We start from the raw sequence: 27197 nt of genomic DNA on the forward strand, positions 1-27197 counted from the left end.
CAAATTGAAAAGATCCACAGATCCTTTTCTATCATGGAATTTTTAGTTTTTTATGACATATACAGGATTGAAGAATTTTATGAAAACTGCCTAATTCCTTTAAATTTATCTAAAATATGCCATCTGCTTTGTAACCTCTAGTGTTCTAATGGCCTATTAGATTTATTATGCAAACATTTAATGTGTAAATATAATTTAATACACTTCTCACAGGTGTTTAATTAGGCTTTAATTTCTGCCACTAGAATTAAATCCAACAAAGTGTGTGTAGGTCTCTAAATCATAGTAATATCTCTCATTGTTAACTGGTCAAATGTGAATTTGTATCTTGGTTTAATTTTAATATCTTTAAGTCTCTGAGGGATTCTGATATCAGATTACTACATTAAAGAGATGATTCTTCAGCTTTTGGGGGTGGGGGCTATTTTAACAGCTTAGGACTAATTCTGTTGCAAGTGACTGAGAATTCCAACTCCAACTAGCTTAACAAAAAAGAATTGATTGGCTCATGTAGTTTGGAAGAATACTTGGACAGACTGGAGACAGAGAAGGAAGAATTAGGGCCTTAATGAGTGGATTAATGATGGCAGAAATCTCTACCTATTTTTCTTTGCCCATGCTTTTATTTCTTTCTACATTTGTTCTATTCGGAAGGATTTTTCCATAAGGCAAGGACATGGCCATTGCAGCCCAATCTTAGCAACTCCAGTGCAAAAACAGCTTCTTTCTCTTTCTGTTCATTTGTCAGGGCCAGGAAAGACTCTGATTGGGCAGGCCTTAGTCATGTGCCCATGGCGGGTGATGGGAAAGCTTGCTAGGCTCAGGTAGGTCAATCGTCATTCACTCTGAAATCTACTGAAATTGTGATGAGTATTATGGACCTTTACAGGAAAATCTCTAAGCATAAATGGATCTAAGTATTTTAGAATATTTTTTTAGGAAGCTAGTTATAGTTTCTCCTTAGATGTTTATGGACTTCAAGTTAACAACACCTGTGATAAAATGTTAAGGCAGCATGATTCATCATTGAAATAAAATTTTAGCAAATGTGTTTTTATTTCCAATATATAAAATTCTTTCTGTTTAAAAAAAGTGTGTGTGTGTGAGTGTGTAACTCCAATAGCATTCAAGCAATAACTCCTTGTAATATATGGGAATGTATAGATTTTATCTGGGGATCAACTGCACAACCTTAAAACATCTTTGTTTTTTAATTCTCATCCGAGGATATTTTTCCATTGATTTTTTTTTTTAAGAGAGAGTAAAAGGGATGGGGAGAGACAGAGAGAGAAACATCAATTTGAGAGAGACACATCCATTGGCTTCCTCCCGCACACACCCTGACCAGGGCTGGGAGATCGAACCTGCAACCTAGATACATGCCCTTGACAGGAATTGAACCCACAATCCATCAGTCCACGGGCCGACGCTCTACCCACTGAGCCAAATCAGCCAGGGCAACATCTTTAAGTTTTAATGACAAAGTTGCTTCCAAGAACAGTGAACACAACTAAGAAGAACCAGAACTGATTATTGGCTTTGCCACATTGAATAAAAGAGGGAACTTGGTATCTCTAATAAGTCAAGGTTTTTCATGAAAAATCAGAGTGGGATATAAGTGACTGAAGGAGATAGAAGAAACTCATTGAAATGAAGTGGGGTCCACCTCTAAAGTGTACAAGGCAATTTCCAATCTCTCTATATAAAAGTGTAATATGCAAATCGACCAGATGGTGGAATGACCGGTCACTACGATGCACACTGACCACCAGGGGGCAGACACTCAATGCAGGAGCTGCCCCCAGCCCACAGGCCCCGATCACCCTATAGGGGCCTGCCAGCCAACCTCTTGGTTCCTTCTTCTGGCCGGCAGGCTCCGATCGCCTGATGGGGAATGGAGAACCAGGGATGGGTAGTGGCAGATGCGGGCGACAGGGGGCGGGGCCAGCTTCTGGCAGCCAGGGAAGATTGGCCCTAATTGCAGGCCAGGCCTAGGAACCCTACCCGTGCACAAATTCTGTGCACCAGGCCTCTAGTATTTTAATAATGATAACTCAATGTTACAAATGCATGCGCCTATAATTGGTCTCCTATCTTCCACTCCTGCCATCTTGTCAATCTTGTCAATACTGTTCATTGGTCAATCCTTATGCTAAAAATGTTTAACATGACCTCTAAGCCATGATCTGGCTCCTACTTTCCCCCCACCTCAATGTATGCCAATTTTACCTTCACCATGTTTACTTATAGTACACTGCCATCTTGACCGGAGGTGACTGACCTTTCTAGTCCTTACATGTACAAACCTCTTATTGTTCTTAGGCCTTTGCCCAGGTTACAACTTATTTCTTGAGTGTTTTTTTTCCACTTTTTTCTTGATTTTGTCCTACTTACCCTTGGTAAAATTATTGCTTTCTTAGAAAGGCCTCCTGGAACCAAGTCTAAATAAACACCTTTTTGTTCTTCCTCTATAGCAGTGGTTCTCAACCTTTCTAATGCCGCGACCCTTTAATACAGTTCCTCATGTTGTGGTGACCCCCAACCATAAAATTACTTTCGTTGCTACTTCATAACTGTAATTTTGCTACTGTTATGAATTGTAATGTAAATATCTGTGTTTTCCGATGGTCTTAGGCTCTACAGCCGCGGCTCTCAACTTGTGGGTCGCGACCCACAGGTTGAGAACCACTAGCAGGGTCGCCTAAGACCATCGGAAAACACAGATATTTACATTACGATTCATAACAGTAGCAAAATTACAGTTATGAAGTAGCAACGAAAGTAATTTTATGGTTGGGGGTCACCACAACATGAGGAACTGTATTAAAGGGTCGCGGCATTAGAAAGGTTGAGAACCACTGCTCTATAGTATTGTATTACTGCGACATATATTTTTAATGTCTCTCTTCCTTATGCATTTTAAGTGCTATCCAATCAGGTATCATGTCTGTTTTGTTCACTTGGTGCCTAAAACAGTGCCTGGAATATAATTATTACTAAGTAAATGCTTTTGAATAATCAGTGAAGAATGGAAAAGGAAATAGAGGAGATTAGAAATAGTTGCAACAGCTGAATATAAAGCTTAGAAATAGCAAGGAGTGGTAAATAGCAGTAGACATTCTGATGGTCAAGTCAAAAGAGAGATATACAAGCAAAAAGCGGACAGAACAGCATTGCTGTCTGGGGCATGGGGCTGTGGGATTTCAGGCCTGTGTCCCACAAGGACATGCACAGGCACATGAGCCTCCTGCTCAACAGCCCCTGAGCGAATCAGTGTGACATTGGAGAGACCTGGTAATCAGTCCAGCTTATCACCTGAGGAACAGTTTGCACACTGCCTGTAAGTGACAAGCTCAGCCATTTGTGCCTGTGGCTGTACACGAGCAACACTACTGATTTGACTTAATTTGTAACATTGAGTTATCATTATTGAAATATTGGAAATTGCCTTGTACACTTTAGAGGTATTTTTATTAAAAACAATTTAACTTCTTCTGGGAATACTTACAAAAGGGAAGACTCAGTTATAATTGGGATTTATAATCCTGGGTTATAAATAATAAAACAAATTATTATTTATAATAATACACATTTATAATACTAAATTGTTATCACCTAATTTAGTAAACCCTTTTAAAATAAAATTTATTCTGTGCTCTTCAGTTAATGTTTTGCATTTTCTTATCTATGAATAGAATCTCATTGTGATGGGCTATGTCTTTTTATCTCAGCTTTTAAAAAACAATTTCCTTTTATTAATCCTCACCGGAGGATATTTTTTACATTGATTTTTAGAGAGAATGGAAGGGAGGGAGAGGGGGAGAGAGAGAGAAAGGGAGAGAGAGAAATATTTATGTGAGAGAGACACATCAATCAATTACCTCCCATATCACCCTGACAAACCTACAATCCAAGTATGTGCCCTTGACCAGGAATCAAACCTGCAACCCTGTGGGGCTCAGGCTGATGTTCTACCACTGAACCACTCCAGCCGAGGCAAAAAGCAATTTTCCTTTTAAAAAACTTGAAAAAATGTTTTTTAGTTATAGTTGACATACAATGTTATATTAGTTTCAAGTGTACACAACATAGTGATTAGACTTCTCTATAACTTACGAAGTGATCACCCCATAAGTCTAGTACCCACCTAGCAACCATTACAATAAATTTTTATTCATTCATTCATTAATTCATTCATTCATTCCTCACCTGAGGATATTTTCCCATTGATTTGTAGAGAGAGTGGAAGGTAGCAGACGAGACACACAGAGAGAAACATCAATGTGAGAGACACACATGGATTGATTGCCTCCCGGACACGTCTGGACCAGGGCTGGGGATTGAGCCTGCAACCGAGGTACGTGCCCTTGACTGGAATCCACCCCGGGACCCTTCAGTCCACAGGCTGACACTCTATCCACTGAGCCAAACTGGCTAGGGCCCATTACAATATTATTGACTTTCTTGCCTATGCTGTACTTTACATCTCCATGACTGGTTTTATAACTGACAATTTGTACATTTTAATTTCTTTCCCTTTTCCATCATCCCCCCAGCTTCCCTCTCATCCCGGAGCCACCAATTTGTTCTCTGGATCTATGAGTTTCTGTTTAGTTTGTTCTAAATGGTTTCCTTTTGATTCAGATATAGTTGGAGCAGAGCCACCTTACCTTCCCCTGTTTGCTGTATAGTACTTATGTGATTTTAGTGTTTGTATTATCAGTGATGTGTGAATGCTTGCTTTTTGAAAGAGCACATCTCAATCTAAGCAACATCTTTAACATCAGAATAGGAGTGTCTGGATCCTTCTGGGGAGTGAACTGTGCTTAAAGATATTAAGAGCCTAGCAGATAAGATCCCCAAAGGAGAGAAGCAAAAGTCACCCTCTGCTGCTCTTGATAAGAGTTTCCCCATCTTACTGTGGGATGCTGGCTTCATGGTAGTGGGAACTGGTAATATAAAAAGGTAATAAGAGTGATATGGTACCATGAGAGACATTTTCCTAAGATCAGTCTTTGTGAAAGGTGACTCTTTGAACCAGATCTGTAATGCTCTTTCTCTTGGAGCTTTGCATAACTGGCTCCTTCTCATCTTTTAGATTTCAATTTAAATACCACATCCTCAGTGAGGCTTTCTGAGGTATGTCAGTTCTCAAAGACTTGGTTCACACTTGAGGATTGGCAGGAAAGGATTAGTCTTTGGGCAATGTTAGTTTTCTTCTGCATTACTGCGAATCAGAAAATAACCATTGCAAGGGTGCCCAGGAGTTGAACAACACAAGGGTGAGGATCTTCACAGATTCTTGGAATCTCCTGTGTTTTTTAGAGCCTCCCCCAAAGTTTAATAGAATCAGGTGTAAAAGACCCTTTTTAGGCTAGTGTGAGCAACGGGCATCTCAGTTTATGGGGTCTGCCTTATTTGAGTGGTGCCACTGAGATGTAGGTCCTGGATTCATAGTTTTTTCTTGCCGTGGCACTTCCACATTGTATTTACTGCTGTGCCATCTGGGTTTTAGGGTGTTAGGCCTGACAGGGGTCTTCTAGGCCTTTCCCAATCATCCCTTTTATTCCTTACTACAGTGTCACATTTACTTCTCTCATAAATTTGAATAATGCTCATTTATTTTATTTGTTTACTTGTTTCTTGACAGTGTACTCCTCACGATGTTAACTCTAGCAGGGTGGTAATTACTAGTATGTCCCTTTCTGAACTTCAGCCTAAGGACCAAGTGAAATGTCTGACACTTACGGACCTTACATTTCCTACTCCCACAGTATACAGTAAGGCTTATGATGCTCTTGTAGTTGTACCAGGAGGTACATGATAGGTAGGGAAGTTTGCTAAGAGTATGCAAGCCAGACACTCACTGCATCACTCAGATCCCTTAGCAAGACCTTATCTATGAGGTCTGGGACCTGGAATCTGGGGGCAAGGTAAGCAGGTATAATGATACTATTAGAAACATCCTTAGCATTTGGAAAACTAGGCAATTAAGGAGACTTTGTCCATGACTAATGTTTTACTTTCATCTCTTCCTATCCTTGCAAGTTTTAGTACCTCTGAAGCAGACATTTCTCTAATTTTTTTCATGATAATTTGGCCAATAGTCCAAGCACTATAGCACTGTAGTTCAGAGCACAGTCTCTAGATTGAGTCACCTGTGTTCCCTTCCTGGCTCTACCTCTTTTGAGCTATGAGATTTTTGCTGGTTTCTTAATCTATCTGATCTTAGTTTCTTCATTTAAAAATAAAGCTAATTATAGAATGTATTTTACAAGGTTCTTGTAAAGATGAAATGAAGTAATATGTTCAATGTGTTTAGAACAGTATCTGAAAGACAGTAAGCATTCAATGCTAGCCAAAATAAATGAACAAATTATTGTATTAGATAATTCAGTGATAAAATTTAGGTTTACATTTGTCTATTTCCCCTATGTTATTTGTCTATTTGAAATTTTAAAAGTTAAACCAATTTCTTCCTAAAATTCTTTCTTATTAAAGCCAAGAGTCAATAATGCAGATATTTTTTTATTTAAGTTGGGAGGCCAACCCTGAGAAGGATGGGGAAGGTTGGCTCCTAGGCACTTGAATTTACAAATACCCACAGGAAGGAATTTAAAAAACACAAAAGTTCCTGAATGTATAATCAAAGTGATTGATATCTCTCAAAGTATTCAACCCTGCTGCAATTGCTCAGTACATGTTAAAATCTCCTCCTTTGGACCTGCCTTCAGAGCAAATTTACAATCTTTACAAGGACATCTGCCTTTTTATTTGTAGTTAAATCTTGTTTTAGATTCAAGATAGTATTACTCAATTTTATCATTCACCTGATTTATTGGACTTGACACTAAATAATATTGGTTCTTTAAAAAACCCACTTCAGAGTATGAATATGTGGTCCTCTGATGACAAAAGAGTGTGATGTGGGTTTTAGTGATGTTTTTGAAGATAGAGTTCCAAAAAGGTCTGAGCATATGGTACTATCATTGGAATGTGGTACAGCCTTGCAAGATTATCACTTTGAGGAGAACAGTACCTACTTGGATGTATAAGTATTAGCAGTCATTATCTTTATAGTTAAAATTTGACTCCCCAGATGTCTTGTTGATTCTTTGCTTTCTAAGATACATAACTTTGGAGCCAAAATTCATTCAAATGTGTAAATTCTATTAGTTTAAAAAAATCTAGCACTGGCAATATCCACTCTATTTTTTGTCATTGTTGGTCTTACCATTAAACATTTATCACTTCAATTACACATACTTGAAATCTTCATTTTCATCATCATTGCTACCTTGATAAACCCAAAGCATGCATACAAGAGTGGCTTATGTTAAAACCATAGAAATGGATTTGGACATTGACTAACAATATAATACATTCCTGAAAATGGTTTTATAAAGCAGATAATATTTTCCCAAAGGAGCAATATTGTTGCAGGTTTTGCTTCTACCTGATGACAGAAAATCAAATAAATCAGAGATGTAGCAATAATGCATTATAAATGCAAAATTATAACAGCCAAGACCTTGATAATATTCTAAAATAATAAAGTTGTATACTAAATCCTATCAAATGTCTAAAAATATAATGGATATATTGATTAGAAAGAGGATATAAATGGCATATCAAGTTATTTTGTTGCAAAGAAAATCAAATCTCTATTGATGTGTGAAGTTAACTGGAAACAAATGTCTAACCAATAATAAATGGCAATTATTCATTTAATTATAATGCTCTTAACAATTATATGGGATTTGCAGGGAAATGATTTGCCAAGCCTGTGTCTCAGAAACTGTCTAAGGAAATTTAAACATTATTCCTTTTTTTCCCTTGATATAATATTTCTGCAAACAGGCAGATATGTAAAAAAATCATGCCATTAATTTTGGAGCCATCTCCTAACCTACTTTAGTAGATTTTCAATACATGTGTTATTGAGATTGATTGCTTGATTGATTCATTTATTAATTCATTGATTCAAGATATATATATATATATATATATATATATATATATATATATATATATATATTTCCACACATGCACACATATACCACATTCTAGGCTCTATTTTTGACATTGGGCAGTTGAATAGAAATTAATAAAGGAGGCTGAGAATGAGTGGAAGGAAAACCAGGTGAGTGTTGTGTTGGGGAAGTCAGAAAGATGTTTTAAGGTAACTGAGATGATTATTTGTGTCAAGTAACATGAAGACTGAAAACTGACCATGGAATTTATCAAGGTAAAGAGTCATTTATGACCTTGATAGTAGTGGTTTTGGAGACAATGGAGATAAGACTTTAAACAATTCTTTTAAGGAGGTTTGTTATAAAGCAGGAATGGGGAACAACCAGCCGGCCTGTGGAATTATTTGGTCTGGCCCTGCCAAGGCATTAATTAAATGTTTGACCAAATATGGCAGGCTAATTTTTAAGTTGATAATTTTGTATGGCCCACAAATGATGTTATAAATATCTAAATGGCCCTTGGCAGAAGAATGTTTCCCCACCCCTGCTAAAGGCTTAGAGAGAAATGAGGTGATCGGGAGATTAAGGTGCAAGGGAATGGGGTCTAGAAAGTTTTATTTTTAATAAAATGGGAGAAGTCACAACATGTTTGTGTGTCTGTGGTAGTGATCTAGTAGAGGGACAATCTGCTCATGTAAGAGAAGAGCTGGATCGGTGTTACAGAGTAGATGAGAGGGGTTGGGACTAGCGCACAAATGGAGTGTAGATCTTAACTATGAGCACAGACAGTTCCATGTTATTTATCAAGGAAGAATGTAGAGTATGCGGGCATAGATGCCAATAGGTGAGTATTGTAGCAGTGGGCATTATTTATCCTTTAAAAATAATTTTAAATGTTCAAACAATTCAGTATTGTTGCTCATTATCACCCCAGATCAGTACAACACTCAACTTGATATTCCATTGACAGTCATTAGAATGCTTTACACTTCACTGGAAATGCATTAAAAACACTTAATAGCAACTCTTCAAGTGGTGTTTCAAAATCTCCTTCCTAGAGCAAGCAGGTCTGAGACAGTTATGGAAAAGTGTTGTGATTGAGGTTGCCCTTTGACTTCAATTTAACAAATCACTGACTATGTTTAGTAAAAGGTGAAAGATTTATGCAATTCGAAGAGAAACCAGAGTATAAATCACTGAATATGAATAGGTAGGGGCTGGAACCATGTAGGTGTGGCTGTTAATTTGGGACCTTCAAATGATTGCATTGGAGATGTGAGTAATGAGAAAAGATCTGAATTACTGGGTCAGAATTCCAGTAATGCCAGTCTATCAGTTCTTCATGGGTAGTTTGGCAATCATCCTCTTCTCCACTCTCTAGTAATAGCAAGATTGTAAAGTACATGGCATAAAAACATAGTGTCTGTGTCTGGAGAATCATTATATGATGCGTTTCCATGTATTTATGTAAATATATACATTAAATTAAAGAGGGAGGCAAATTAATATATATCTACTGTCTGCTAAGCACGTACCAACTTCTGTAATGATGTTATTTAATGTCAAATGGACATTCACTGCCTTGAATTAAAATGAGAAATATTGACATAAAAGCTATAGTTGCTTAGAAAAAGAAAAAAAATCACTGTGAACTGAAATAGTAGCAGAACACTTGGATGAGAAACACAGAACTTACACTGGGGCTTTGAGCCAAGTCTTTGTCTTGGCACCTGAGATAAGAAAAGGATGTATCTGCACCTAGCAAAATGGTTGGCACATATTAAACACTTAACAATGCCTGCTTGATTAATTTTGCTATATTATGTGTGTGAATATTTAAGTCTTTTGTTCAGATTTCCTGAAAATGTCAAAACAATGGAGAATAGGCACAAATATCTGTATATATGTAGTAAAGAATCCAGCTTTGTTAGCATTATCCAGTCTTAATTAAAAATCTAATTTAGGTTCAAAGTGGCTGTCTTCTGAAGGATTTATGAAATGTTTTAACAAAAGTGGCAGATTTATAGAAAGGACTAACAACCTAAGAAGAGATACCTTTGCTCATTCATCTTGATCTAAATGGGAATATTTTCTCTGGAAAATGAAGGTTGCAATTGAGATTACCTTTTTTTTTAAAAAAAGAAATATTTAACAAGAAAGAAAAAGGAATGATTAAATGATTGTGGAAAAGAGGTAGAGGATAGACTAGTTTTTCAGTTGACTTTGAGGCTCTAGCACTTGGATTAGTGATGACTCTATTTCAGTCTCTTAATTTTCCTTCAGTTGCCAAAGGAAAATGTCTTATTCACAGTCTTGAGGCAAGCTCTTTCTGTTTCTAAATCAGATTGCTCAAAGTGATGCTGACTGTTTGTTAAAAACCCCCACTATTTTTTAAACTGTAAAACTATGTTTCTATTTTTTCAAACTAGAAACATATTTTATTTTCTATTTTCTTTGATTTTGCAGTAAAATTTTGATAACTTTATGGTGGATTTTGAATATTTTCTGTTACATTATACATGTGTAAATGACTGCCAGGAGGTTTTGTTCAGAGTCCAAATTCCTATAGCTAATCACTTATTTGTAGAAAAAGCTTTCAAATCAGTCCATTGATGGAAAATTTTGAATAAATTCCACAAGAGTTTAACTCTTCTGGGCTAGAAGTTAGAGACTATTTTGAAGTCATGTTGAAATGTAATCCACTGAAAAAGCCAAGATCTGAACAGGAACTGAAGCTAAGGAAGACTTTACTGTTAAATAAAATTAGCAGCCAATGCAAGGGCTTGAAGGTAACTATGTGTGGAACATAATATTCAGGTAGTCTTGTGAAAATTGATATTATTTTGGTAGCATATAACGCATAAAGGATAACATCTAAATGATATCCAGCTTAATTTAGAGTACAGGATACACTGATGAGTGAGGTTTGATGGATCTCTAGAAATATCTGTGGTTAAAGAACTCTGTTAAGGGAATAAAAACAAATAATGAGGTGAGATGAATGATATTTGCATGGGCAAAAGCCTAATCCAACATTACCCACAGCCATTGGTCTTGGAAACCTGAATAGTAGATTTCATCCAACTTTCAATTCTAATGATTCTTTAGCAATTATTTCTTTCAGCTCTGTGGTTTCAAAAGTTCATTCAGATACTTCTGTGAACCATATATATTTAAAAGATTGGACCAACTCATCAGGAATATAGAGTAGATTCAATTGGCCTAAAGGGATTCATATTCTCTCTCCTTCCTCCCTCCCTCCCTCCCTCCCTCCCTTCCTCCCTCCTTCCCTCCCTCCCTCCCTTCCTCCCTTCCTCCCTTCCTCCCTTCCTCCCTTCCTTCCTTCCTCCCTTCCTCCCCTCCCTCCCTCCCTCCCTTCCTCCCTTCCTCCCTCCCTTCCTCCCTCCCTTCCTCCCTCCCTTCCTCCCTCCCTCCCTCCTTCCCTCCCTTCCTCCCTCCCTCCCTCCCTCCCTCCCTCCCTCCCTCCCTCCCTCTCTCCCTTCCTTCCTTCCTTCCTTCCTTCCTTCCTTCCTTCCTTCCTTCCTTCCTTCCTTCCTTCCTTCCTTCCTTCCTTCCTTCCTTCCTCCTCATGATGTTACAGCTGAATTTAGACTTCAGTTAAGTCCTGCTGCTCTTCATATCCTGTTTGGCTCATCACAAGGCTATTAACTGACAAAACCAATTACGGAAATGAAAAAAATCAGCATCAAGTCCTTGGGCACTGCTAGGGTTCTTCCATTTAGGGTAATATTGGACATCATAGTATATAGATGGTTCACAAAACTGAGGCTTAAAATAGTCTATGAATTATGGGTAGCAAGTGAAGTGCAATATTTCCCTTTGAAACACAACTAATCTTTCTATTTGCTTCTTTACCCAGGTTACATGAACTGACAGTCCCCAGTCAATTATCCATCACTTAGAAAAAAATATTGGTTCATTTTGTAGTAAGAAGTTTTAATCTTAATTAACTGGCTTTCAAATATTAATAAAGGGCAATGGTTCCGGTAGTAAGCTTTGGTGTTAATTTGCTTTAACAATTATCTCAGGATTGGTTTGAAATTCCATTTTGGCCTTGTAATCTGTTGAACTTTAGAATTAAAAATACACTTTAGATGATTTTTTTTTCATTGCTGCTGCTTTCCTTTGGATAAAGGGTAAGAAAAAGAAGTACTGCTTTATGAGGGTTTTTTGGTGTGTATGTATAGAATAGCTAGTAGGTATTTCTTCAGGCCACACCCACCTCGATTTTTTCTCAGAGTGCAAAATCATAATGAATCTGACATTCCTTGAGAGTGTTTCAGGAAATGACAACTTACAAATATCCAAATGTATTTCTTTCCTTCTAATTTACATAGGGCAATCTCCATCACTTCTAATTATGTAGATATAAAGTATTCCTGTGCCATTATCCTCCTGCTAAAGAAGAACTCATATGTAACCTTAGTTCCTTACTTTTTATGTGTTTTCTAACCCAAGCCCAGTGCCATTTTCTGTGGAGCAAGCGGTCTCTATTTAGGGCTCTTTTCCCTGAGATTCTTATTGAGAGTATTTCCTTCTACTCACTTAGTGGTATAAACCATTGCAGGCTCCAGGATCCAGGATAGAGTCATTCTACCACAGCCTTGCCAGACCAAAGATCACCGTCCATGAACTTGGTCACTGCATGAGCAGGAGCACTGAGGGCCATCATACTCCTGTACATGCTGCTCCCTCCTGAAAGTTGCTTTTCTTCTTTACTTTCTGGCCAGTTAGTTACTTGAACTATTGTTTAGTTGGCTAATTTAATTTGCCATTATTTTTTTGACTGAAGATTTGAGCTGCATACATATCTACTGAATTGGGATGGGAAGAGGAACATGGGATTGCTGGATGACCGTGGACACAAAGGGCTTGTGAATATAACAAATGGAATACAAAGTTCCAACTATATTTTCCCCTTCCTTAATGATATTGTTAATAGACCACCTTTGAAACATCAGTAGCATAAACTTATTATTCAAGCTGAAGAGTCATTTTTGAGTCTTCCTTATTTTTTATTCCCTATAGCCAGGGCAACTATATGATTTATTGTGCAAACTGGAATAATGTTGAGGATAAAAGAGGGCACTGGGACAGTAGGCAGAAATCAGTTTCGTCCCAGGTGAACAGGCAATGTAAGATTACCCTATCCATAAAAAAAACACAGGAATATTTGTTGGCTTTATCATCAAAATATATGTTAAATGTATTCATTTATCTCCATTTCCACTGCTGTCATCTATTCTAAGACATCATCATGTCTACTCTGTACTAATAATGGATTTGTTTTGATTTTTGCCCTCCTATAATATATTTTCTACACAACTGCCAAAACAATATTTTACAAACAATCACAGAATTTCCTTTCTCCCAAATCTCCTAAGGTTTCAGTTCCTTAGAAGAAGATTCACACTGCTTTCTTGGCCCACAATGCCTTACCTTTCTCTTATTGGTCATCCCATATCAATATATTGCTAGGAATCCCTCTACTGGACCTTCTTCCTAGTTCTTCAAATGTGAAACTTATGCATTTGATTTTCTCTCTGCCTGAAATGCTTGCCCTCCACCACCCAAGTCTTACCTTTCTGAGTTTCATCATTCAGATATTTAGAAAAATATCACCTCCTCTGAATACTTGAACTCATAGTAATGCTGTCTTAATCCCTTCTCTTATCATTGTTATACTATTTCTTATAGCCCTTCTCAATGTCTGAATTTTTTCTATTCTGTTTTTAAAAATTATGTAAAATACACATGAAATAAAACCATGTTAACCATTTTTAAGTGTATAGCTCAGTGGCATTAAATATATTCACATTGCGTATCCATCACCATCTATCCATCTCTAGAACTTCTTTCATCTTCCCAAACTGAAAATTCATACCCATTAAAAAGTAACTCCTCATTCTTCCCTTTACCCAACCCCTAGCACCCACCATTCTACTTTGTGTATCTATGAATATGACTACTCAAAGTACCTTATATAAGTGGAGTCATACAGTAGTTGTCTTTTGTGACTGGTTTATTTCACTTAGCAAAATGTTCTCAGAGTTCATCTATGTTGTAGCATGTGTCAGAATTTCTTTTCTTTTTTTGAAATCCTCACCCAAGGAGATATGTTTTTATTGATTTTTACACACACACACACACACACACACACACAGAGAGAGAGAGAGAGAGAGAGAGAGAGAGAGAGAGAGAGAAAGAGAGAGAAAGAGAGAGAAAGAGAGAGAGAAAGAGAGAGAAAGAGAGAGAAACATCGATTGGTTGGTTGCCTTCTAAACATGCCCCGACCAGGGATTAAACCTGTGACCTAGGTATGTGCGCCCTGACCAGGAATTGGACCTGTAAACTTTTGGTATATGGGACAATGCTCCAGGGCCAGAATTTCTTTCATTTTTAAGGCTGAATATTTCATTATATGTGTATATATCATATTTGGTTTATCCATTTGTTTGTTGATGGACACTTACACTTGGGTTGCTTTCATCTTTTGGGTATCTTCTTCTTCTATAATAATAAAAGTGTAATTTGCTAATTAGACCAGACAGCCAAATGACTTTCCAGATGTCATTCCGGATGTCCTTCTGGACAAAGCCACGCAGTGGGGGCTGAGGCAGAGGCGGTTAGGGGTGATCAGGCAGGCAGGCGAGTGGTTAGGGGTGATCAGGCAGGCATGCAGAGGGGTTAGGGGCGATCAGGCAGGCAGACAGGTGAGCAGTTAGGAGCCAGTGGTCCCAGATTGCGAGAGGGATGTCTGACTGCTGGCTTAGGCCTGATCCTACAGGGACTGGGCCTAAACCGGCAGTCAGACATACCCCGAGGGGTCCTGGATTGCGAGAGGGTGCAGTCTGAGCTGAGGAACTCCTCCCCCTGTGCATGAATTTCGTGCACCAGGCCTCTAGTTATAAACAATCCTTCATTGAACATGGGTATGTAGATATATCTGTTTGAGTCCCTGCTTTCAAATCTTTTGGGTACACACTCAGAAATGGAAGTGCTGGATCACATAGATACTCTATGTTTAATTTTTTCAGGAACTGTTTTCCATAGTGGCTGTACCATTTTACATTCCTACAGTAGTGAACAGGGTTTGAATTTCTTCATATCTTCACCAAGACTTATTTTGTGTGTGTGTGTGTGTGTGTGTGTGTGTGTGTGTGTGTGTGTGTGTGTGTTTTAAATAACAGTCATCCTAATGGAGGTGGTATATCACTGTGGATTAGATTTGCATTTCCATAATGGGTAGTGATGTTGAGTATCTTTTCATGTGCTTATTGTCCATTTGCATATCTTTTTTGGAAGAAGGTCTAGTCAAGTCATTTGCCCATGTTTTCAATTGGTTGTTTGTGGTTGTTGAGTTATAAAAGTTCTTCATATAGTCTGGATATATTCCTTACCAAAAAAAGGTTTGCAACACTTTCTCCCATTCTATGAGTTGTCTTTTTACTCTGTTGATAGTGTCCTTTCATGCACAAACATTTTTAATTTTTAAAAAGTCAAAATTATCAAATTTTTCCTTTGTTGCTTGTGCTTTTATTATATCCAAGAAATAATTGCCAAATCCAATGTTATGAAGCTTTTCCTCCATGTTTGCTTCTAAGTTTTATAAAATTAGCTCTTACAATTTAGATATTTCATCCTTTTAAAATTAATTTTTGTATATGTTATATGGTACCAGTTCTGTTTTTTATTTCTATAATCTCAATAAAATATAAGCTCAGTGACATCAAGGATTGTGCCTGCCTTGCTTTATATTGCATCCCAGTTCTTCCCTCAATACTTCCCACACAGTAAAATGTGGAATGAATGAATAACAAGACATTTCAGTGAAGTCTCTAAGGGAAATAAAACTTACTTCTCAGAATCATAGAATCTTGTGCCAGCTTGAGAATTTATTTATTTACACTATTTAGGTCACCTTCTAGGTCAACTTTCTTCTGTTGCTCTTATTTCTTGTGACCATGTAGTCTAGAAGTTATCCTCCTGGAAGCCTGGTTAATCAGACTTAATTTTTCTCAATCTACTAAAACGGGAATAAAACATTACATAATTGACTAACATAATGTCATGTAACAAACATAACAATGAAAAATTTTCTTTCATCTGAGGAAGAAATGGTGGCAATGCCTTCATAATAGATACATTTTTTAGATTTTTAAAGTTTCATATAAGATGTCTATCTTTTCACTTTAACTTCATTTAGTTTCTAAGGGAAATCCAGTCCTATATATGATTGTTAACATAATATATGACCAATAATTGAGGAACTGGTCCTAAAAACTTCAGCATTGCCCCATTAATAATTGGAGAATAGAGAAGATTCTCTCCACCACTCATCTTCTGCTCCTGGAGACAGAGAAATCTGGTAAAGGAAAGACAAATCAGTTTCTTTGTTGATAGAAGTTGGAGGGGCTGAAGGATGCATCTAAGGATGGATAGACTGGGGCAGAGGAAAACAGCCTCATCTCAGGCTGCGGTGGGGTAATTACTCTGGTTGGCTGTGGAGTGGGGACTTGGGGACCTGAACAAATAGCAAAGGAGTATTTATCTTGTAGAAGCCTGACAAGTGAGGCTGACAAGACCAACAACACTTGGAATTTTCAGTTTTTAAAAGGAGCAGCAGGGCTTCCTCATGGATCCTAAAGCTTGAGGTCATGTGTGAAGAATACAGTGGCTCCTGAGGCACCGTAAACAGGTTCTTTTCCCTTTTTTAGGAAAGACATTCAAGCCATCAAAAGAACTGAACTCTAAGTATATCCTTGACTTGTGTGACATGGGAAACAACTGCTATATCAGGAAAGCCTTAGTAAATGTTTTAATTGATGTCAACATGTCTTGAATTCTACCTCATCATTTTTTTTTTGAAATATGAGATTTATTTTCACCTTTACAGATTCTGGGTGAAAAAAAACAAAATAACTTCTATAAGTGGGCTTTATTTATTTATTAATTATTTAAAAAATATATATTTTACTGAATTTTTACAGAGAGGAAAGGAGAGAGTTAGAAACATCGATGAGAGAGAAACATCGATCAGCTGCCTCCTGCACACCCCCTACTGGGGATGTGCCCGCAACCAAGGTACACGCCCTTGACTGGAATCAAACCTGGGACCTTTCAGTCCGCAGGCCGACGCTCTATCCACTGAGCCAAACTGGTTAGGGCTATGGGTGGGTTTTAGAATGTTTCTCAGAACTCACCATTCAGATATGTCTGATGTCTCTACTGCTTCTTTAACCAGTCCTTACTGCTGGGCATCAGTGTTTCTGATCATCTAAGGATGAGGTCTGCTAATTCTAAAGGAAACATTCTGCAGAAGTTAAGGAACCACTGGAGGGAAAACTTGCCCTTGACTATTCTTTTTCCCCTTTCTGGGGAGCACAATTTCTCTTCTCATAAAAATTATTGAAGAGTCATGTCCGAACATTGCTCTCAAGTTTGGACAGACGTATTTAACTGGTGATTAGTACATATGCTGAAACCTCTCCCACTTCTTGTGACTATGACTTTGTTCTGCTCTATTCAGCATCATTTGTATTATGTCTCTCCCTTTGTACTATTATAATTAGAGAAGAGCAAATGGAAAAATGCTAATGATTGTCATAATTGGGTTCATTATTTAAACAAGCATTAGATAAGCTGTTAGGTATTTAAGTATTAAGCATATAATTGGGAAGTGGTTTTGTGCTCTCCGAAAGCTTTCTTATAAACTTGACTTGAAAGTTGTTGGAGGGAGTGGAATAGAGAAAAGTGAGTAAAATATTAAAAGAATGTAGCGCAGTTGCCAGATAATTTTGTCTTTCTCTGTATACCGAGTACAGCTTTTGATGAAAGGTTGGCTTTTTGGAAAATGTACTGTGTACTTATAGTTAAGCCATAAATCTCTTGAATTTGGAGTTCAATTTAAAAACACCCTGGGAATACTGATGCATCTCTTCTTATATGTATCTTTTGAAGCACAGACACAATGAGAATAAAACATTCTCCAAGTAACAGTCACCAGTGTGGGAAGAATTGAAATTAGATGATGAGAAATGAAAAAGTTCACAGAAATGCTAAGGCTACAAAAATTTTAAATGTTCTAGATATTTTAATGACCAAGACACTCTGTTGAGACTCTAGTACACTAAAGATACTCCTACACTAGTGAGGTTTTCATTCATTGCTACATTAAAATAATATTTAAAACATATAAAAATCTATTTTTTTCTGCCTCATGCTAAAACTGTGGGAGACAAACCAAAGTTCTTAATGACAGAATAAATTTTTATTTGTAAAGGATGTACAAGTATTTGCAGTCAAATATGATTTCAGTTTATAGCTATAAAAATATTCTTGAGACTCAAATGAATAAAAACTCACCCCTATTTGAGTTTGTTTTGCTTTGGTGTGGAGAAGAGGTATTATTCAAAGATAGAGGTTTCAAAAGATAAAACCTGTATTTGGCATGTACTTCAGAGAAATATTTAATTGGATTTTGACTGGAAGAAGGTAGACAGTAAGCATTTTTCCACTTTCTGTAACTCCTTTACTCTCTTCTGATAACAGGAATGTTGTTAGAGGGAAGAAATGGTCACTATCATTGTGAAAGTTGTAGGAACTGTAGCAGTACATTTTCTACTAAAAGAGATGATTCAGGTCAGATGGTATCACAGTCATATCAGATCATTGCAGCTTTATATCAGATCAGATTGCTGCTCCAGTTTTTAATATCCATTAATAAAAAACAAAAAAACCAAAAACCAAAAAGATAAAAATTCACAGTGCCTGGAATTTAGAAGGCACTCAGCAAATGTTTATTGAGGCAATAGAGCCTACTACTGGTTATGAGCCTCAATTCTGGAATCAGATTTTAAGAGTTTAAATGTCAGCTCAAATACTTATTGTATATGATTTTGGACAGTTTTTTTCTTTAGTTTCCTCACTTTAAAAATGAGGATAATATGCCCAGCTGGTGTGGCTCAGTGGTTGAGCATCGACCTATGAACCTGGAGGTCACGGTTTGATTCCTGGTCAGGGCAGATGCCAGGGTTGTGCGCTCAATCCCTAATAGGGGCGTGCAGCAGGCAGCTGATCAATGTTTCTCTCTCTTCATTGATGTTTCTATCTCTCTCTCTCTGTCTTCCTTCCTCTCTCAGAAGTCAGTAAATATATATTTTTTAAAAATGAGGATAATAATAGCACCTGCTCTTAAAAGGTTGTTGCAGGGTTAAATGAAAAAAAAAAATAGCTATAGAACACAGTGGATCCATAATTAATGTTATGGATAAAACTTCTTTTTAGTGAGTGACCAAATGATAGAAATTATTCTCAGAGGCTATATTTTAAAATTATGTTGGATATTCTTCAGAATTCCAATGAAATGTTTCACTGTGTCCAGTTATGACTGGTTATTATTTCCGTACATGATGTAATTACTGTTTTGACTTGACTTCACAGCCCATGTCAAGACTCTTTTTCTTGGAGATTCAGGTGTGCTCTCTGGAGACTGAGTCAGAATTCACTCCCCTCGAATGTAGTATCTGAACTTGATGAGCTTCATGAAGGCAGGGCTGTGTCTGGTGTTGGGGCAGCCCCGAGCCCCAGCCCAGAACTGTGTTTGCCACTCAGCAATGTTAAGTATTGGTTGCACCAGCAAGCACTGTGTGTGCTGTGCCCTGTGCAAAGCAAGGTAAACAAGATGTGATGTTTGTACACTTAAAAATAAAACAGCTGCTTACTAACAAAGATGATGGAGCAACAGTGAAATAGGAAGTACATCAGGTCAGATGAAAGGTAAATTGGAATCTGCTTTTGGTTATATTCCTAACTTGCTGAGGAAAAACCATTTAACCTTTCCCAAACTCAGGTTTTTTTCCCACCTGTGTAACGAGAAACGTAATATATTGCTTGATCTATTTTTACATGGATTTTTAAAATTATAAAATTAATGTGACAGTAATTATAAAGGTAACTTGAAAAGTTAAAATGATTAAATACTTGCATAGATGGTATAATAATTCTACAAAGGGAAGTAATACTCAGGAGAAGGGTTTGATGCTAAGAGCAAATAGACCATTTGTCAAAGGCATAGGAGGCTGCTTTTTCAAGAACTGGTTGTGGAGACTACTCTTTATGGATATTTACATTAAGTCGAGACCAATTTTTCCTTTTCTGTCACCTGGTAAATTTTATAATGTAAATATGTTATATGTGAATGTTTGGTCATACAAAGTGAGAACCATTGTTTTATAAATTATGAAAGTGAAAGCCAGAGATATTCAGAGATTTAATAGATCCACATTGAATGATGCATAGATTTTAGAATTTTGTAAAGTTCACATGTGTGGCAAATTAAAGAAGCCATAACAGAAGTGCACATTTTTATTCCCCGTGTATGTTTTTTCTTTTTCTATTTTTCCCTCCTGTCTTTGCCCAGGAGGTAATTCAATAAATGCATGCTTATGTGGTAGGAAAGAACTGTTATAAGTAGAAAGGGTAATGTGGTAGACAGAATTCTACCTTTTGATGTATATCCTATTTAATAAAGATGTAATATGCAAATTAACCCTCATGCCATAACACCATCACAAGATGGTGGTGTGCACAGCGGGGGCAGGTCCTGGCTGCTGTTCTGCACGGTTTCCCTGGAGTTCCCTCAGCCCTGCCGGGGAGCAGGTCATAGCTGCTGCTCCATGCATCTGCCACCGCAGTTCCCATGGCCCTGCAGGGAGTGGGAGGCCTGGCGGCCACTCCGTGCGCCTGCCACCAGGGTTCCTGTGGCCGCACCAGGGGGCAGGCCCAGCAGCAGGTGCACGAAGCGACCGGCCCCACCCGCCTGCCTCCGGAGTTCCCTCAGCCCTGCCAGGGGGTGGGTCCCTGCTGCTGCTCCACATGGCTTCCATTGGGGTGAGCAGGCCGGCAGGAGAGGGCAGTTGAGGGCCATCAGGCTGGCAGGGGAGGGCAGTTGGGGGCGACCAGGCCAGCAGGGGAGCGGTTAGGGGGTGATCAGGCTGGCAGGCAAAAGCGGTTATGGGCAATTAGGCAGGCAGGCAGGCTAGCGGTTAGGAGCTAGCAGTCCCAGATTATGAAAGGGATGTCCGACTGTCGGTTTAGGCCCGATCCCACAGGGTGACAGAAAATAAAAAAATGGTCTCGACTTAATGTTCCACCACAGTCAGACATCCCCCGAGAAGTCCTAGATTGGAGAGGGTGCAGGCTGGGCTGAGGGACACCTCCCCAGTGCATGAATTTTGTGCACCGGGCCTCTAGTTGTTATAAATTCCATATCTTCAAATGTAGGCCTGGACTGTGAATATAATACGGCTTTAAGAAAGGGAGATAATCCTTGGTGAGCCTGACCTCATCAGGTGAGTCTTTAAAAAGGGACTGTGCTCTTTCTAGAGAAGGAGATTCAGAGTGAGTGGAAATTTGTTTTTGGACACCAAGGAGAATATTTGTTGCTTGTTTTGAATACAGAGAAGGCCACATGGAAAGGAATGTGGGTGCCTCTAGGAGCTGAGAGCAGCTTCCATCTGATAGCCAACAAAGAATTAGGGAGCACAGTCCTACAACTGCAAGGAACTGATTTCTGCCAAACAACATGGTCTTGGATGAGGAGCTGAGCTCCAAATGAGAACACAAGCTGGCTGACATCTTGACTAGTCTGTGGGGCCTGAGTATTGGAACCAGTGTCTTTGTGCTTGAACTTTTGACCTATAGAACTATGAGCTAATAACCTGGCATTTTTTTAAGCAGCCAAGTTTGTGGTAATTCATGATGCAGCAGTAGAAAATTTATGCAGGGAGATTAAGTTAGTTGGCTTTGTCATTAGTGTGCTACTTGATTTACTTTTTTTGTGAGCAGCTTCTTCTGAAGAAAGTGATTAAATTGGACCAGCTTAACTTGAATATCCAAGAATTATTTTGAGTCAGGAATAATGATTTTTGATCATAGATTTAGTAACAATATGCCATTTATCATTTATCAAGCTACAATATTGACTCTAATTCCGTAGACCTTTCAGAATATTAAATAATTTGAAATTAATTAAGTATATTTTTATAAACGTTGATATTTTAAATTCATGCTCTTTTTCTTATGTCAGTTTACTACCTGCCTTTGTGACAGGGATGGATGCAGTTGAATGTTAGATGATGGAAAATGCAGACTTTGAGTTTACAGATGTGTGTGTATCTTTGTGTGTGTGTGTGTGTGTGCGCGCACGTGTCTGATAGTTAAGATAAACAGAGATTCAAATATATTTGGATGTGTGAGACCAGCAGTTTGCCTAAGCTTCTGTTTGTATGAATAGACTTTTGTTTTGGAGAAAGGGGCTTGCAAAGAACATGTTAGTGTATGGTTTCTGGAGAGCTGATCTTGAAGAGAGTGGCAGTTGCAAATGATGACATGGCGTTGGGAATGCAATCTGACTTGGAATGCATATGACCTTACAGAGAGAAAGGCTATAGTTGGAACTTAAGGAATTGCTTTCAAGAAAAGCTTGTGAAACATGCACACTAACTGGGCTTCGTAGATCTCCAGAGACCAAAGTGAATGACAGTGGGGGATTTTAGGGTTCCAGCCTCTTTCTTGTGACGCATGGCATTGCTTTGGTACTAGGAAGGCTCTAGGTATTCATGTGTGTACCATTAACACTGAAGGAGAAGACTGAAACCATTGATTGAGAGAGAAAACACAGGAGGACTAACGTTATTTGGCTGTGGGGTAGGGAGTAAAGGTAGTAAATTTGGAACATGTTAATTTTGAGGTCCCTGTCATGTAGAGGTTTTAAAACTATGGACTGGGAAGTTAGAATTGGGTTAGTGTTGAAGATGTGGATTTTGACAATCAGCATACTGATGACAGTTGAATTCATGGGTGCAGATGAGATCATCTTGAGGGAGTATATGGGATAATGAGAAAAAGCTCTGGAAATGGACAGGCAATCCTGGAAAGTACTGATAAGTTGTCAGAGTTTGGAAGAGAATTGGAACAAAGTGGGATCCTGGCAGCTAAGGGAGAAATGAGGTTGTATATCTTTATGAAATTTCTTCATACTTTATAATACCTATTCATAGCTTCAGATGGATTTAACGATCAAGCCATTAAAATAAATTTCTTCTCAGAAATGAGCTACACTTGATGCTGATCCTCATTTCTTCACCAACACTATTACTTTCCTTTAACAATCCAGAAAGAAGTGACCAAGCACTTCCTCTTTTGTAAGTAACCAATCATTACTTGCTAATTTTAGAGGGAACTTTAATTTTTAATTTACTCTTATGTAAAAGATAGCTTGTGCAATGACTTTGAGTGAAAATATCAGTGAATGTTTCTTTGTCAATTAATGAAAACAGAGCATAGAATAAAACAGCCGTGGGCAAACTACGGCCCGCGGGCCGGATCCGGCTGTTCTATCCGGTTCTCTTGCTCTCCCCTCCGCTCCTTTACTTTGAATTTATATTAGTTCACACAAACACTCCATCCATGCTTTTGTTCCGGCCCTCCGGTCCAGTTTAAGAACCCATTGTGGCCCTCGAGTCAAAAAGTTTGCCCACCCCTGGAATAAAAGCATCTCCTTATACCATGTTCATGTGTTTTGTAGCTTCTGAAATCACTAGGGTCAAATTAATTCAAAGAAGTGACTTTTAGCTGTTGGTTTTAAGGAGAGACCTAATCAAGTCAGCCAACAATAATTCTCTAGGTTTAATAATAAAATGTCTTGCTGTCTTGCCAAAACCGGTTTGGCTCAGTGGATAGAGCGTTGGCCTGTGGACTGAAGGGTCCCAGGTTCGATTCCGGTCAAGGGCACGTGACTTGGTTGCGGGCACATCCCCAGTGGGGGGTGTGCAGGAGGCAGCTGATCGATGTTTCTCTCTCATCGATGTTTCTAGCTCTCTATCCCTCTTCCTTCCTCTCTGTAAAAAATCAATAAAATATATTAAAAAAAAATGTCTTGCTGTCTTTAAAAAAAAAATCTCTAGGTTGCTAATTAATGAATTTAATAATTTATCTAGTGTTGAATAATTTCTTTTCTGGTTGATGGATCCATAAATAATTATCTAGGATTGGAAGAATATGCACTATTTTCATTGATATTAAATATCTCAGAATATTAATCACCTAATTCTAGATTAACATACTGGTGGAGTCTAAAATTCACTGAGGCTTCATTTCTATCAGATTTCCTCCTTTGAGCTCTTTTCTCCTCGTTGGAGGTTGCAGTTTCATATTATTTTTTCCCCTGGAGACCTTGATGCTGCCGTGAGCAGCTATATACATGTTCAGGGCCTTCAGAAAAACTATTTTTCTGAATTCTAGCCCATTCGGATACTTATGGGGTTAAGAAATAAATTATATTTTTATTCCTTCTGCTTTTTGTGTCATATAACACTAAAGCAGCTGGTTAATTCTCTGGAATAAAGAATTGGTAACCCTGGCCAGCTTGGATCAGTGGTTGAGTGTCGACCTACGAACCAGGAGGTCACAGTTCGATTTCCGGTCAGGGCACATGCCTGGGTTGCAGGCTCTATCCCCAGTGTGGGACATGCAGGAGGCAGCTAATCAATTATTTTCTCTCATCAATTCTATCTCTCCCTCTCCCTCTCCCTCTCTGAAATCAATAAAAAATAAAAAAGAATTGGTAGAAGTTGTTTTACTTCCTTCTTTTGGAAGGCAGGGCAAGTATTGTTTAAATATGAGATCAGATTGGTGTGGAATGCTTCTGGAAGGTTCCTGGCCAACACACACACACACACACACACACACACACACACACACACACACATACATTACATGTGGTGTCTAACCTTGGCAAGAAAATTTGGAAGAGTCATGAGGAGAATATTAGGTTTTATTGAGGGAGATACTTGAAAAACCCATTAAAGAAATGTTAGGAAGTAGAATAAAATATAACTGTCCCAAGTGTCATGTCAATAATACAACTTTTCTGAAATCCAAGACAGAAAAGTGATTTTCAAAAAATTTAGATTTTGCACTGGAAATATTTATTTAAAAATCAATTTCTTTTTCTAGTGCCTTAAATCTTACTGTGATACCCTGCTAACAAAACCTAAAGATAATTTGGAGACTTTTTCCTAAGAGTCTTAAAACTTTAAAATTCTTAATTTTTCTTTGCCTATTTCGATACCTAGTTCTTGAATTTTTTAGAACAACACAAATTATAGACACAGACATTAGTATGATGGTTACCATAGGGAAGGAGGGGTGGGGAGTAAGGGGTCTAGGAGGTCAAATATATGGTGACAGAAGAAGATTTAACTTTGTGTGGTGGGTACACAATGCAGATAATATATCATAGAATTGTACACATGAAACCTACATAATCTTATTAACCAATGTCACCCCAATAAATTACTTTTTTAAAAAAATACATTTTTATTGATTTCAGAGAGGAAGGGAGAGGGAGAGAGAGACAGAAACATCAATGATGAGAGAGAATCCTGGATTGGCTGCCTCCTGCATGCCCCCAACTGGGGATCGAGCCCGCAACCTGGGCATGTGCCCTCGACCGGAATCGAACCTGGGACCCTTCAGTCCACAGGCTGACACTCTATCCACTGAGCCAAACCAGCCAGGGCAATAAATTACTTTTAAAGAAAGAATAATACACCCCAGCTGGTGTGGCTCAGCTGGTTGAGCATTGCCCCATGCACCAAGAGGTCACCTGTTCAATTACCGGTCAGGGCACATGCCGGGGTTGCAGGCTTGATCCCCATAGTGGGTGTGCAGGAGGCAGCCAATTGATGTTTCTATCTCACCCTCTCCTTCCTCTCTTCCCCCCAAAATCAATAAAAAACATATTAAAAAAATAATACAAATTACACCAGGCATACTTTAATATATGGATGTAGGAAAGTCTGATCTTATCTAATCCTATCTAATAAAGAGGGAATATGCTAATTGACCCTCACACCATTGCAAAGATGGCAGCGCCCACAGCCAATAAGGAGGGAATGTGCTAATTGACTGCCCCGCCCTTAACGATGGCGGCGCCCACAGCCACAAGATGGCAGTGCCCAGTCCCCTCAGCCCCCCAGCCACCCAGGGCTGGCCCGAGGCACCAGCAAGCCTCGGATGGCAGCTGCCCAGCTGCCCAGGGCCGCCTGAGGCTCAGGTAACCAGGGCCAACTGAGGCTTGCTCTGCTGGTGGTGGCAGCAGCAGAGGTGTGATGGGGTGTCGCCTTCCCCTGATTGCTGGGTCGCCTCCTGTCCCTGAGAGCTCCCAGACTGTGAGAGGGGCAGTCCGGGCTGAGGGACCCCCCCCTCCAGTGCATGAATTTTCATTTACCGGTCCTCTGGTTTTTAATAAAACAACACCAACTTGTATGCATGTATGCATAACTCATGGACACAGACAATAGGGTGGTGAAGGCCTGGGGCGGGGGTTGCTTTGGGTTAGAAGAGGTCATGGTTGGGGAGGGGACATATGTAATATTTCCAACAATAAAGATTTTTAAAAATTCCACACAAAAAAAAAAACACACCGCAATACCAGGCAAAATTCACTTCCTTTTGAAATGAACAGTTAAATTTAGGTGGATTTACCAAGTCACACATTAGAAATACCGGCCCAAAGAGGTTGTATAAAGCAGTCTGAAGAGCACAGATTCAGTTTAGTGTCTCTTGTGTCAGTGGAGGGCTGTGCACTATTTGGCAAGTTACTTAAATTCTCTAAATTTTATTTTGTGATCTGCAAAATAAAAGGACTGTAATGAGGATCAAGTGAGAATGTTTTGTAAACTATAAAATTTCAGCTCAAAACCATATAATTGCAATGTTATTTATCATTAACAATATAACAATTGGAAAACAATAATTTATTTGTAGCTCATGTGGGCGTTCTTGGTATTTTGGTCTGTACTTGCTCTTATATAACTTAATGGATTAGTAAACCTGCAAAAGCAAAAATGAAAGCCCCCAATGGTTATTGACTATAAAATGCATGTATATGTATATGTGGCAATGTATGTATGACCTATTAATTAGGATAACCTAAGCTGCTGCAACAGATAGACATGAAATTAGTGGGTAAATAACAGTTAAATGTTTTTATCTGGCTGGCAGTTCTGCTCCTTACGGTCAATTAGGAACAAAGCTGTAAGAAGGGGGTGAGTCTAATCTGGGTCCACTGATTTCCACTCAAACCTGTGAGGTGGAATTTGCACACATTGCTTCTACCCACACTCCAGTGGCAGG

At 38.5% G+C, this 27197-nt stretch overlaps 1 protein-coding gene across 4 annotated transcripts in view; it reads left to right on the top strand.

The window, feature by feature from the left end:
* TAFA2 (TAFA chemokine like family member 2) overlaps nt 1-27197 on the top strand; it is a 510824-nt gene that overhangs the window by 96601 nt on the left and 387026 nt on the right. The window contains exon 1 of one of the 4 annotated variants that reach the window (XM_080658932.1): nt 4233-4357. The exons of the other annotated variants lie outside the window; for them this stretch is intronic. The gene's annotated coding sequence lies outside the window, so the exon portion shown is untranslated. Of the gene's footprint in view, nt 1-4232; nt 4358-27197 lie in introns of those variants that run through there. 4 annotated transcript variants of the gene reach the window in all.

The sequence above is a fragment of the Plecotus auritus genome (assembly GCF_963455305.1).
Source record: "Plecotus auritus genome assembly, chromosome: 3".
Lineage (NCBI taxonomy): Eukaryota > Metazoa > Chordata > Mammalia > Chiroptera > Vespertilionidae > Plecotus > Plecotus auritus.